The sequence below is a fragment of the Pinus tabuliformis genome, chromosome 1_2 (genome assembly GCF_031772625.1).
Source record: "Pinus tabuliformis cultivar Carrire ecotype Pingquan chromosome 1_2, CPIR1, whole genome shotgun sequence".
Lineage (NCBI taxonomy): Eukaryota > Viridiplantae > Streptophyta > Pinopsida > Pinales > Pinaceae > Pinus > Pinus tabuliformis.
In genome coordinates, this window is record NC_142298.1 from 608,028,036 (window position 1) to 608,042,195 (window position 14,160).

The following is a 14,160-nucleotide window of genomic DNA, read 5'->3' on the forward strand; positions in this document are numbered from 1 at the left end:
GGAGATGAAGTCATCCCAAGTAATGCCCTGCAATCCCAATTGATGATCCACCAAAATCTTAATAAGAGCAAAGTGATAAACACTGTTAAGTTGCTGCTGAGGGGTCTTGTGCTACATGAAGGTGTTCATCCTCTCTATGTTCCTGCAAATGAAAAATGGGATTTTCATCATCCGTACCCTGGTAAAGTGCATGATCAACCTGATGTGATAGGCATATAGATGAGAGAACCTCCCCTCACAGCTGAAGTAATTCATGATCAACTTCATGAGTGTAGCATATTCATCTTTCAAATATCTGAATGGAAAGACTCTTGTGATATGCCTCAAGCAACTGGCCTTAATGTAAGGCTCATAGTGCTGCCGATCAACTTTTTGTTTCTTGTGCCATGGTTCTCCAACATTCGATATGCCAGTTGCTAATGAGACATTTTCAGGTGTCAGTGTGAAGGTGACCCCGGCCAAGATAGAGTGATCTCCATGTAGGTGAAGCAAAAAAAGACGGGCCAACTCATGATGAACTCGAACATTAGCCACTCTTTGACAAAACTCAAAACATGATAGATGTTGGAAACATGACATAGCAAGAGGACATGCCTACAATTCTGTGAGGGTGGTTGGCCCATCCCTAACATGTTTTCCACTCTTGTGATGTATCCTGGGAGCCTGCTCTTCTGAGGATGAGTCACTTTGTGTCTCCATCTCATACTCTCATGAATGCTGTGATGCCATGTCTGTTGTGTGTACTGTATTTAGGCTGCCCTTTGATGATGGTGTGAAGCTGGGTGATTTTGTGATATTTGTCACCAAGGGGAACAATGAAACAAAAGGGAGTATTAGGAGGGGAGTAATGTGATGGGAATAGGGGTTATGGGGAGAAGTTTGTTTAGGGATATATAGGGGGTTTTGGTATTTGATAGGGTAGGTTTTTAGGGTGTTATGTTGACAAATAAGAGGAGGGGAAAGAGAATAGGGTTTGGTAGAGTTTTAGGGTAGGGATAATAGGAAAGATAAGAAAGGGAGGATAGGGAAAAATGGTAGGTGAGGGAAAAATGGTGGGTGAAAATGGAACCTTGGCCTCAATGCCACAATTATGCAACCCTAGCAACAATGGCCTTTGGTGTTTCCTTGTGGTTGATTTTATGAGTTTTTTTGCATTCAAACATAGCCATAAACCACCATATCATTTATGAACATTGATGAACAAGTCATGTCATAGAGCCTACCTCTCGATTTGATGGGCTTCACAAGAAATTTGAGGTGATTTGGCAAGGTTTTTGCCTTTTGTGGGTGTGCAGCACGCACAAAACCGAGTGCGCCGCGCCCGTTATATGCGTCGCGCCCATTGAAAAAATGCACTGAGGGATGGATCTGTGTGCGCTGCGCCCTCTGTGTGCGCCGCGCCCCTGTGTATATGCGCCGTGCCCTGAAAACTGCCTCCAACCTTGCTCCAAACACGCACGATGCACACTCAAACACTTTGCAATGTTTCCCTATGCACTTCATTCGCACAATGACTTTGATTTTGGTGAAAACTTGTATATAAATACTTGGAAGTCATGGGTTAAATTTTTGCTTCTTCAAAAACCCATTTTTCTAATGTTATGTTTTGACACTTTTTCACTGATTTAAAGCAACACTGATTTTCACTTTCCCTTTGAAATTTTAGCTCAAATGATGAAATTTTCGGCACTTTTTGCAGGGATTGCGTGACAGGACATTTGGCCACGAAAACCATGACTGCATCTGAAGGAATCAATTGGCGACCTTTTTTGAAAATTTTATCACAAATGACATTGTTTGACTTTTCTTCAAAACAAAGTTTTGAAGAAGAGTCAAAGTCTATCCACATGATGATGAAACTCTCTGAATAATAATTGTGTAAGGGCCTCACTCTGGACTGCATGGATTTACTGGACATATTTAAAGACCAAATTGATTAATCCCTAGACCTAATGATCGAAAATGACTTTTTTCCATTAAAGGACCAGACCTTGACTGTCATGGACTTTAGTGATCATTGAAAAAATACCTAAGCTAGCAGGAGCTAGACATGAGGGGAAATGACTAGCATGACCTTTTCCGTCAGATTATGGCATGCTCCTAGCGGAATGTAGCTGGGTGAATGGAGCGGGATTCCTAAAAATGAAATTCATAAATAGTTTTGATCTCTAACAGAGGACTGACCAGACCGACTCTAACATTGGCTCCAATGGGGGATGGTAGCTCCTTGGAGGTGCCAAGAACAGTAGATCTCTAGAAGAGCTAGACAGTGCCTTCGTCCATTGGGCTATGGAGTCATTTTTTTGACAAACAACACAGGACACTGACTCATTTATGAAACTAAAATGACCAAAAAATTGACTCAAAATTGACATTGAAATGACTTGAAGACTAACTTGACAAACTCAAACCAAACTGAAATAAAAATGGTATTTACAATGACAGTGGAAGCAGCGTTAATAACTCAGAAATGGTACAGCTTGAGTAGCCGACCATTGATCGGCCCTCCCGGACAATCTTCTCCTTTCATTTCCTTCAGAAGAAAGGCATTCTGACCCCAATATGCTGCAATTTTGAAAGGACCTTTCCAAAGATTCTCGAACTTACCGTGATTACCTTTTTCCTCATTCCTTGCATCCCACTTCAGCACCACATCATCCAACTGAAATTTATCCGCCTTTGCTTTTCTTTCATAAATTTTCTTGATCTTCTCCTGTAATTTGTTTGTGTTCTTAAAAACTTCTTCTCTGGTCTGCTGCAAGTGGACCATTTGATTCAACCTTCTCTGCATGGGATCTTCTTCACCGTCGGCCTCTTGAAGAAGTTTGACTACCAGGGCAGCGAGAGAGGTAGGAAATACTATATCAACTCCATAAACAAGCTCAAACGGTGACGTACCAATGGATTTCTTCTGGCTGACCCGATCTGCCCAAAGTGCATTGACCAACCTCTTATGCCAACTCTTCATATTTATTTCCAGCAGCTTCTTGATGATGCTAACCAATGATTTTTTCGAAGACACCACCAATCCATTGCCTTGTGGATGATAGGCAGTTGAGTGACCCAAAATGATGTGATATTTATGACAAAACTCTACCATCCTTTTTGATTTGAAAGCTGCTGTGTTATCAGTGATTAACTTATTCGGGCAACCAAAGCGAGACAAGATGTTATTTTCAAGGAATGAAATGATTACTGCATCAGTAGCTTACCTGGTGGGAATTGCCTCGATCCATTTCGTGAAATAATATGTCGCTGTGAGGATCCATCTATGCTGACCGGAAGAAGCGGGATGAATTTCACCAATGAAATCCAATCCCCATTGCTGAAAAGGGGCACTCACCTCAATAGGCTTAAGTGGCAAAGGCTGTAACTTCTGCTTTCCTTCGAAAATCTGACACTTATGACAGCACTTAACTGTGTTATATACGTCAGCGGACAATTTTGGCCAATATTACCCTGCTCTCAGAATTTTATTTGCTGTTGAATTCCAAAAAAGGTGACCACCACAGTCTCCTTGGTGGTAGTCCTCCATGACCTACTTTGCTTCTTCTTCCACCAAACAATTCAAAAGAACGCCACTGGGATCTTTCCAATAAAGTGCAGAATTAAGAATGCAAAACTTGGCAGCTTTCAACTTGAGTGTTCTTGCTTTGTTTCTAGTCATGTCGGGCGGTGGTGACAAATTTTTAAGCACATATATAATGTCTGAATACCATGGAGAAAGAGCAAACATTTCCGATACCTGAATTGATGATGCTTCCTCATTCTCATCGGACATAGCAGCGATCAGATTTATGTCCAAGGCATGCAAGTTTGATTCGGCCATTAACTTTGCCAATCCTTGTCCTTTAACCAGCTTTGTAGGCTTTATTTCCACATCATATTCCAGCAAGGCTACAATCCATTTGCCTCGTCTTCCTTCCGGATCGGTCTGCACTAAAACATCTTTTACAACAGCATTAGGAACATAGGCCAAAATATGAGAATGTAGAATATATACCCAGAAATATTTCAATGCCTTCACAAGTGCAAGGGCTTGCTTCTCAATGATGTTGTATTTTAAGGTTGCATCTCTTATAGCTCTGCTGAAGAATGCAATGGGTCTTTCATGATCATCTCTTTTCTAAAATAACATAGCTACCATGGTGTGCTCCGAAGCAAATGAAAACAATATGAAATCCTGAGTGTAGTCTGGGCTAGCTAGAACGAGAGCTAAAGAAAGAGCCAACTTGACTAAATTGAAAGATTTTACAGCCTCCTCCATCCACTTCACTTGGTTGTCCTTATTAAGCATGTTTGTCATCTCTCGTAGGTGCTCACCAAGATTAGGTACAAAGCGGCGTAGAAAATTCATTTTACCATTGAAATATTGTATCTCTTTCTTATTCCAAGGCAGATCGATTTGCTGAATTGCTTGCACACATGCTGGGTCAATACGAATGCCATCTTTTGAGATAATGTGCCCGAGTAGTTTGCCTTCCTCCATGGTGAACAAGCTCTTTTTTAGATTCAGCAAAAAGGCATATTTTCTGCACTTTTGAAAGACAGTTTTTAGATGGTACATGTGCTCTTCATCAGATTTGGAAAACACCATCAAATCGTCCAGGTACACAACCAAAAAGACATCCTTCTCATTTTCAAAAGCCAAGTCCTTTGCACGCTGAAATGTGGCACCCGTATTCTTTAAAATGAAAGGCATTTTAGCGTAATGAAAGGTTCCCCATGGAGTGGTGAACGCTGTCTTGTCTCGGTCATCTTCATGGACAAAAACTTGGTTATATTCGGAATAACCATCAAGTAGTGACATACGAGATGCTCCCACTACTCGCTGAAGTATAGGGTCCATTTTGGGCAGTGGATAATTATCTTTCAACGAAACTTTATTGAGATTTATAAAATCAATGCATAAGCGAATCTCACCTATCTTCTTTCGTACGAGCACCAAATTAAAGATCCAATCTAAAAATTTGATGGGAACAATGATCCTCGATTTGTACAACTTGTTTATCTCCTTTTCAATAAATGGCAACAACTTTGGATTTAGCCTTCTCAACTTCTGTCTAAATGGTTTTTGATTAGGCTTGATGGGTATAGTGTGTTGAATTATATTGGTATCATATGTATTTAAGTCAGAATAGTCCCAATCAAACACATCTACAAATGAAGCTAGCAAACTGATGTATTTGTCCTTGATCTTTGGCGGTAATGCTTTGGACAATTTTACCAACTTAGGATTAGCAGTTGTTCCGATATTGACCTCTTCTACACCCTTCTCTGTTGGCTGCAATGTTGGCTTGCAGGATACATCATCTTGATCAAAAATTTCTTCTAAAGGTATCAAGCCTTTAGGAATAACGTTATTCTTCAGCTGCAACACGCCCATTTCATTGATCTGCACCTCATCTATACCATTACCTTTACCATCGTCATTTTCTACATCAATTGAGGTCTCTTTGAACTTTCCTTTGTTTTGCAGAAAATCATCAATCTCCTCATCATCTTGGAACACTTGCCAGTATCTCTGATTGTCTGGAATGGTTGGACGATGCTTGACATGGATTTCGAATTTATTGCTAGAGTTCATTAGGATCTCCAAACTACTTGCTGCGTTGGCAATAACATCAACAATACTATTTTGTATACGAGGCACGCATGTCAAGGTGTATTCTGAAAATAATTTTAGGATGTCTAGAGTTTCATTACGGTAAGCCCGCATTCTAGGATGCTTTGCTTGATACTCGCCTCTGACCTGCTTAATTACCAATTCGAAGTCGCCATATACGAAAATCCTCTTAGCATTCAACTTTCTTAGAATATTTAGGCCGACAATCAGAGCTTCATACTCAGCTTCATTGTTTGAACACTCAAAAGACAACTTGTAAGAGCATATCCACACATTACTAGGTACTTTGTTCGGGGTGGAGAAAGGACTGCGTACCCAAATTCCAATTCCAGTGCCATCATTTCCCACTGCTCCATCGAAATCCATGGTCCACAAACCTTCTTCCTCCTCTTGCAAGTGCTGGAAATCTACTTGCTATGCCTTGTCTGCTTGTTGTCCATTACTTTCAGCTAATTTCCCAACAGTGTTCTGTTGTTCTTGTCCTTCTTTCTTTAAAATTTCTCTGAAATTTTCTATTATTTCTGGAATATCATCTGCTTCTACTAACTGACTATCTATATCATTAAAACTATCTGAATACAAAACAAAAGACTCTAAATCTGTATGTACATAGTTAATTGGATGATTTATTGGTCTCTCCTTGCTTATGATCATGTATTTCATTTTTTGTTCCCGATACAATTTCCTCATTTTTCCAAACACTGGAATCATTGCATAAGAGAAATCTGGCTGTAGTGTCCCTTTCAATTTTGCTACCCAAGACCTGGAAAGAAGCATGCCAAACCTGGGAGGAATATCTGCTACAACAACATCCATAAAAACATTCTTCATTGGGAGCTGATCCAGACTCACAACCAAGTCTTTGATGAGTCCTATACATCTTACTCTGTTGGAATCAAATGAATAGAGATCATGGTATTGCCGGGTGATGTCCAGACCAAGCTTATCCATAATAGCCTTGGGCATGAGATTGTGAGAAGCTCTGGAATCGAACATGGCATTATGTAACACAAAATCATGCAACCTTAAACTGATATAAAAGGGTGGCACATCACTATCAGGAGACTCACCATTCGATGCTAGCCCAAAAATCATTTCAGGTTGATCGTCTTCGACATTCACCATGTCGGACATTGGGTCCAAATTCAACATTTTAGATACTTTCTTTTGTAAGTGTTGTTCATCATTATTTCAGTCAAGGGGATGGATACCTTTAATTTAGAAATCTCATTCTCTAAATTAAAAGCGAGAATATTTTCTACGTCTTTGTTTTGGATTTCTTTCTTTTCCTTTTCTTTTGATGCAACTTGCTGATGTGATTGTTCTGCTGATGGTGATTTGTTGCTCTCCGGACCAACAGCCTCCTTTCCTTTCCTTTGTGTAACTGATGAATCATTATTTGATGCCTCAACATCCTTCCTTTTCTGAATTGGTTTGACCGGCACATCTCTGTTTCCAAGTGAATATCACTGCTGCCAGGCGGACAGAGCATTCATATATCCTCTTTGGTACTCATCTGATTCTTCCTCCAAGACGGTGTCGTTTGCTAGAATAAAATCTACATCTTTGTGTACAACTGAACTTTCTGCATACTCCTCCTCCTTAGTGAGATAAATAGGCAAATCATCAGGAGTAAAGAGGTGGTTTTCTTCACCTATTATATTCCCATCCTCATCTGACTCCAGTCCATGCACAAAATTTTGCTGCAAAGGTGTTTGTACTGGCTGTTGTGCTGTCTGCCCTTGGGCTCGCTGATCTCTCTGTCTTATTCTATATTGTGGATGTTTCTGACCACGAAAGTTAGGATTTCTAACTTGTGGCTCTGGTTTGTCAAGTTTCACCCTTTCAAGCATCTGCTCCACCTTCTTGAGTAATTGATCCATTGAGGAAGAATCTTCCTTGACTGTGACCTTCTTTTCTGCTTTCGCTCTAACTCTTTTGGACAACAGATTTGCTTCAACGCTGACCGCTATCTTTTGCATGTCTTCCATTATGGCCGGTTCTCTCTCTCTTAATTTATAAGCCATGTCAGCATCAAAACCATCCGGGAACTTCACCATGGCTAGTCCCACAGGTGGCCTTAGATGATCTAGAATTTCGTTATAAACTGAATTGAATCTAACACAATAGTCTCGGACTGACTCACCAGTGTTTCGTTTGATTTGCTCATATTCAGCCAGAATTTGAAGAGGATTCTTTTTCACTTCCCATCGGTTTAAAAATTGTCTTTGTAGGTCGGCCAAGGTAGTGATACTTTCCGCCAGAAAACCTCTGAACCACTTCCTCACATCACCTGTAAATGTCTGTACAAAGAGTCTCATTGCCACATTGTCTGCATCGATCTCATGAAGTTCATAGAAATCTGCCATTCTGTCCACATGTTGCTGAGAAGTAATGCTGTTAGGAGTGCCATCAAAAAACGGGATTTTGCTTTGATAATCTACGGGCATATCATCTAGAACTTGAGGCAGAACCAGGGGTGCAAAACGGGCAGCCATCACTCTTGGTGGATTTGGCCTTGGAGGTGTTGGAGGGGTGTGCACAGTTTGTAAGGGGCTAGCAATTGAAGTTTGAAGTTGTGTCGCAATATAATTATCAATTTACCAGTTAGCCCTTTTAGTTTCTAAGTCTACAAGAAATTTTGGATCGGGGACATTATAGTCAACAAACCTTTCAGATTTGGTCTTGAACAATGATAGTTCAAACTGCTCATCAAACTCAAGCTCTTCAAGATACTCAAAAATGTCAGGACATGAATGGGATCTGAACACAGGAGTTATACTGTTCTCTTGACGAAGGAGTCTTGGAATCAAGTTGGGGTTTTCATAAATATGAGGAGGATCCAGATTTGGATTGGCTCTGGTATACCGTCTCGAAGCCAGCGTGCTATTTTCGAAAAAATCAGAAGGACATGAACAACTTACTCAGCCTATCAAATCCTAAACTTATCATCCAGAAGCTTAGAATTATCTAGAAGTAAGGGGATTAATTTTGTACCCAGTGGAGTCGCCACTATGTTAGCACCTAAATCTGCCTTAGGCTGAAGGAAGGCAAAATTCAGGGTAACCACAAACCACGCTCAGTCTAGTAGCTAGCCCTACCAGAACAGGAGAGGGCTCTCTCCCAGTCATGCTCAGCGAATAAGTAAACGGAATGGTCTGCGATGACTAGCAGTGAAATATTGATCTTAGGCTAGTAAATAAATATGGATACAAGAAAGAAATTTTTTATGAATAACTGAGTTTCTGGGATGGTATGGGACCAATGGACAACAATGAACAGAGAATTTAATAGAAAGGCACAGATTATTTCATGAGGCAAGATAGGCAGAAAGTCTAGAAATTTAGTTTGAAATAACGCAGAATGGAGGAATTGCTTGGGAGGGTGAAAAGGGAATAATTACATGAATCCTTTTCAACAAAAGAAGAACATTGAACATGAAATTTTCCCACAGACAGAGCAATAAAAATGAATTCTACCTTATCTAGCTTAGAAAATTTCACTGGAAATGAATATGAAATGAACTGTGAAACATTATGAAATACATATGAAACATAAGAGACACATGTGCTACACTCACAACCACATGAATCTCATGAAACAAAGCTGCCGCCTTTCATTAATCCTCTGTCAAAATATACAATGAAGAACTGAGTTTCTCTCCCACAGTCTCCCAGAAATTACAAGCCAACCAACCCTTTGCAAATAGTTTGCATACAATATATAGAATGTGCCATGAAGAGATAGAACGCCCAAGGGTTGGGGAGTTACTCGAATCATTGCAAAATGGAGGTGGAAACCCAACCATTAGCTATAGGTGCAGCGTTACAAACATGACAAATGGCTTGGGTGACTGTTTGCCTTCCTTTGCCACTCGGATAGAAGCCAATCTGGAGTGAAAATACTTTAAATGCTGCCTTAGGTGCCAAAAAAGTGAAATTTAGATGAGCGGGCCCACTTGGATAAGTCGCGAATCGAAATTTCGTGGAATAGGCGTGATTTTGACCTTTTTCTCTATATGCGTCGCGCCCAATTCTATATGCGCTGCACCACTTTGGAGGCTATTTTGAGGTAGCTGCAGGAGTCCAAAATGTGCCCAAGTGTGCTTGTTGGAAATCCTAGCCTATCTACTTTCCAAACCAAGTGGAATTTCTAAATTTTATGCTCATTTGCCCCTCCAAATATTCATTCTCCCATGACTACTTCCTGTGTGTCAAAATAGGGGCAGAGAGGTCATTTTTTGAGTGTTTTTGACCTCCTGTAGACTCAAATCATGTCCAAATTTCTTGTACAAGCACTAGTAGTCATGATTTTGCATGCTGAATCCAAAAATGCAAACCATTTGTGACTTGGAGCTCCCAATCCTAAGCACAGGGAGAAAAAACCTGTGTTGTGACCAAAAATTTGCCATGTGACCAAAATTGCCCCAAATTTCTTGAATTTGGGCTGGAGGTTCTCTATGAAGTGGTATGCTGGGCCAAAGAAGCTTCGGCCAATATCTGAAGTCGATCGAGCTCCCTTTGCCTCTTTTGCTTCTTGATTTCCTTCCTCAATTTAGCCTTCAAATTCCTAATTCGGGCCTTGCATACTTTGTTTCGCACCATGTAGTGGAAAGCCATGTGTCTCAACAGTGCATGGTCCTTGTTGGCCTTGTCTAGCAGCCTATCCAAGTGCATGTTAACTCTCTCAAGGTTGGCTTCCCGATCCTCATTAATCTCTTGCTCCAATGACGCGAGCTCAACTCTTCTCCTTTGTGCAGCTTGGCGATGCTCACAAATGTTTTGTAGCTCCATGATCACTTGTTGATCCTCCAGCTGTTTTTTCCTCTACTCCAGATATTTCATGTTCCACTTAGCCCTCTCCAAATCAAGGGACAAGGCTTCGATCTCTGATTGCTGCTCCTGGATGATCTCTTTGAGTTGTGCACTTGTCGGTTCTGTATATGTATCATCATCATGAAGGAGAACTAATTTGGTCTCTCATTCACCTGATGGCTCACCTAAAGGCCCCTCATCATGCATTGGCTCCTTACCTCTATCCTCTACCTATAGTGCTGATGTCGGAAGCGATGCCCCTTCCACCCCGGGTGGAGATAAGACTCGCCTTGCTGCTGCAAAAAATATGCCTACTTCCTCTCCGATAGGTCATGAATACTGGCATAGTAGTGGTCTCATAGCCCTCATACTGATGAGAAGGAGAACCTATCTCATGTTCAACCTCTGACTCTACCTGTGAAGTGCTGAAGAGGTCACGGGAGATGAAGTCATCCCAAGTAATGCCCTGCAATCCTAACTGATGATCCACCAAAATCTTAATAAGAGCAAAGTGATAAACATTGTTAATTTGCTGCTGAGGGGTCTTGTGCTGCATGAAGGTGTTCATCCTTTCTATGTTCCTGCAAATGAAAAATGGGATGTTCATCATCCGTACCCTGGTAAAGTGCATGAGCAACCTGATGTGATAGGCATATAGACGAGAGAACCTCCCCTCACAGCTGAAGTACTTCACGATCAACTTCATGAGTGGAGCATATTCATCTTTCAAATATCTGAATGGAAAGACTCTTGTGAGATGCCTCAAGCAACTGGCCTTAATGTAAGGCTCATAGTGCTACCGATCAACTTTCTATTTCTTGTGCCATGGTTCTCCAACATTCGATATGTTGGTTGCTAATGAGATAGTTTCAGGTGTCAGTGTGAAGGTGACCTGAGCCAAGATAGAGTGATCTCAATGTAGGTGAAGCACAAAAAGACGGGCCAACTCATGATTAACTTGAATATTAGCCACTCTTTGAAAAAACTCAAAACATGATAGATGCTGGAAACATGACATAGCAAGAGGACATGCCTGCAATTCTGTGAGGGTGGTTGGCTCGTCCCTAACATGTTTGCCACTCTTGTGATGTCTCCTGGGAGCCTGCTCTTCTGAGGATGAGTCACTTTGTGTCTCCATCTCATACTTTGATGAATGTTGTGATGCCATGACCGCTGTGTGTACTGTATTTAGGCTTCCCTTTGATGATGGTGTGAAGGTGGGTGCTTTTGTGATATCTGTCACCAAGGGGAACAATGAAAGAAAAGGGAGTATTAGGAGGGGAGTAATGTGATGGGAATAGGGGTTATGGGGAGAAGTTTGTTTAGGGATATGTAGGGGGTTTGGGTATTTGATAGGGTAGGTTTTTGGGGTGTTATGTTGACAAATAAGAGGAGGGAACAGAGAATAGGGTTCGGTAGAGTTTTAGGGTAGGGATAATAGGAAAAATAAGAAAGGGAGGATAGAGAAAAATGGTAGGTGAGGGAAAAATGGTGGGTGAAAATGGAACCTTGGCCTCAATACCACAATTATGCAACCCTAGCAACAATGGCCTTTAATGTTTTCCTGTTGTTGATTTTATGAGTTTTGTTGCATTCAAACATAGCCATAAACCACCATATCATTTATGAACTTTGATGAACAAGTCATGTCATAGAGCCTACCTCTCGATTTGATGGGCTTCACAATAAATTTGAGGTGATTTGGCACGGTTTTGGCCCTCTGTGGGTGTGCGTCGCGCGCAAAACCCAGTACACCGTGCCCGTTATATGTGTCGCACCCGTTGAAAAAATGCACTAAGGGATGGCTCTGTGTGCGCTGCACCCCTGTGTATATGCGCCGTGCCCTGAAAACTACCTCCAACCTTGCTCCAAACACGCACGATGCTCACTCAAACACTTTGCAATGTTTCCCTATGCACTTGATTCGCACAATGACTTTGATTTTGGTGAAAACTTGTATATAAAGACTTGGAAGTCATGAGTTAAATTTTTGCTTCTTCAAAAACCCATTTTTCTAATGTTATGTTTTGACACTTTTTCATTTATTTAAAGCAACACTGATTTTCACTTTCCCTTTGAAATTTTAGCTCAAATGATGAAATTTTTGGTACTTTTTGCAGGGATTGCGTGACAGGACATCTGGCCATGGAAACCATGACTGCATCTAAAGAAATCAATTGGCGACCTTTTTTGAAAATTTTATCACAAATGACACTGTTTGACTTTTCTTCAAAACAGAGTTTTGAAGAAGAGTCGAAGTCTATCCACATGATGATGAAACTCTCTGAATCATAAGTGTGTAAGGGCCTCACTCTGGACTGCATGGCATTACTGGACATATTTAAAGACCAAATTGATTAATCCCTAGACCTTATGATCAAAAATGACTTTTGTCCATTAAAGGACCAGACCTTGACTGTCATGGACTTTAGTGATCATTGACAAAAGACCTAAGCTAGCAGGAGCCAGAAATGAGGGGAAATGACTAGTATTACCTTTTCCATTAAATTATGGCATGCTCCTAGCAGAATGCAGCTGGGTGAATGGAGCGGGACTTGTAAAAATGAAATGCATAAACTTTTTTGATCTCTAACAGAGGACTGACGAGACCGACTCTAACATTGGCTCCAATGGGGGATGGTAGCTCCTTGGAGGTGCCAAGAACATCAAATCTCTGGAAGAGCTAGACAATGCCTTCATCCATTGGGCTATGGAGTCATTTTTTCGAAAAACAACACAGGACTCTGACTCATTTATGAAACTAAAATGACCAAAAAATTGACTCAAAATTGACATTGAAATGACTTGAAGACTAACTTGACAAACTCAAACCAAACTAAAATAAAAATGGTATTTACAATGACAGTGGAAGTAGTGTTAATAACTCAGAAATGGTACAGCTTGAGCAGTCGACCATTGATCGGCCCTCCTGGACAATCTTCTCCTTTCATTTCCTTCATAAGAAAGGAATTCTGACCCCGATATGCTGCAATTTTGAAAGGACATTTCAAAAGATTCTCGAACGTACCGTGCTTACCTTTTTCCTCATTCCTTGCATCCCACTTCAACACCACATCATCGAACTGAAGTTTATCTGCCTTTGCTTTTCTGTCATAAATTTTCTTGATCTTCTCCTGTAATTTGGATGCGTTCTTAAAAACTTCTTCTATGGTCTGCTGCAAGTGGACCATTTGATTCAACCTTCTCTGAATGGGATCTTCTTCACTGCTGGCCTCCTGAAGAAGTTTGGCTACCGGGGTAGCGAGAGAGGTAGGAAATACTATATCAACTCCATAAACAAGCTCAAATGGTGACGTACCAATGGATTTCTTCTGGCTGACCCGATCTGCCCAAAGTGCATTGACCAACCAAAAGAGAAAGAGAAAATCACTCTGATACCACTGATCTAGATTTAAATAGGAACACAACAAATTACAGGTATAACCATAAACATAAATATGTAGCAAAAATAATACTTCATTTCATTAATGTAAAATACTGAAATATGCTTACAAATAAAAGTGGAAAGAAACTAGCTCAGGCGATGGTAGCTTATCTCTGAGAAGAGATGTGGCAGCTACATGCCTTTGAACTGCATTACAATGAGGCTCAAGGGAATTTTTATTTTTCCCTAAACAACTAAAACCCTAACCCGAGGAGATGTAACACTAAGAGTTTATGGGCCTCGTTGGGGTTACTTGGAAAGCCAATTTCCCGCGG

General features: G+C 40.8%; 1 pseudogene; it reads right to left on the minus strand.

The window, feature by feature from the left end:
• LOC149207100 (protein CHUP1, chloroplastic-like) overlaps positions 1–13,631 on the minus strand; it is a 62,910-nt pseudogene extending 49,279 nt beyond the window's left edge.
• Between the last annotated feature and the right edge of the window lie 529 nt (positions 13,632–14,160).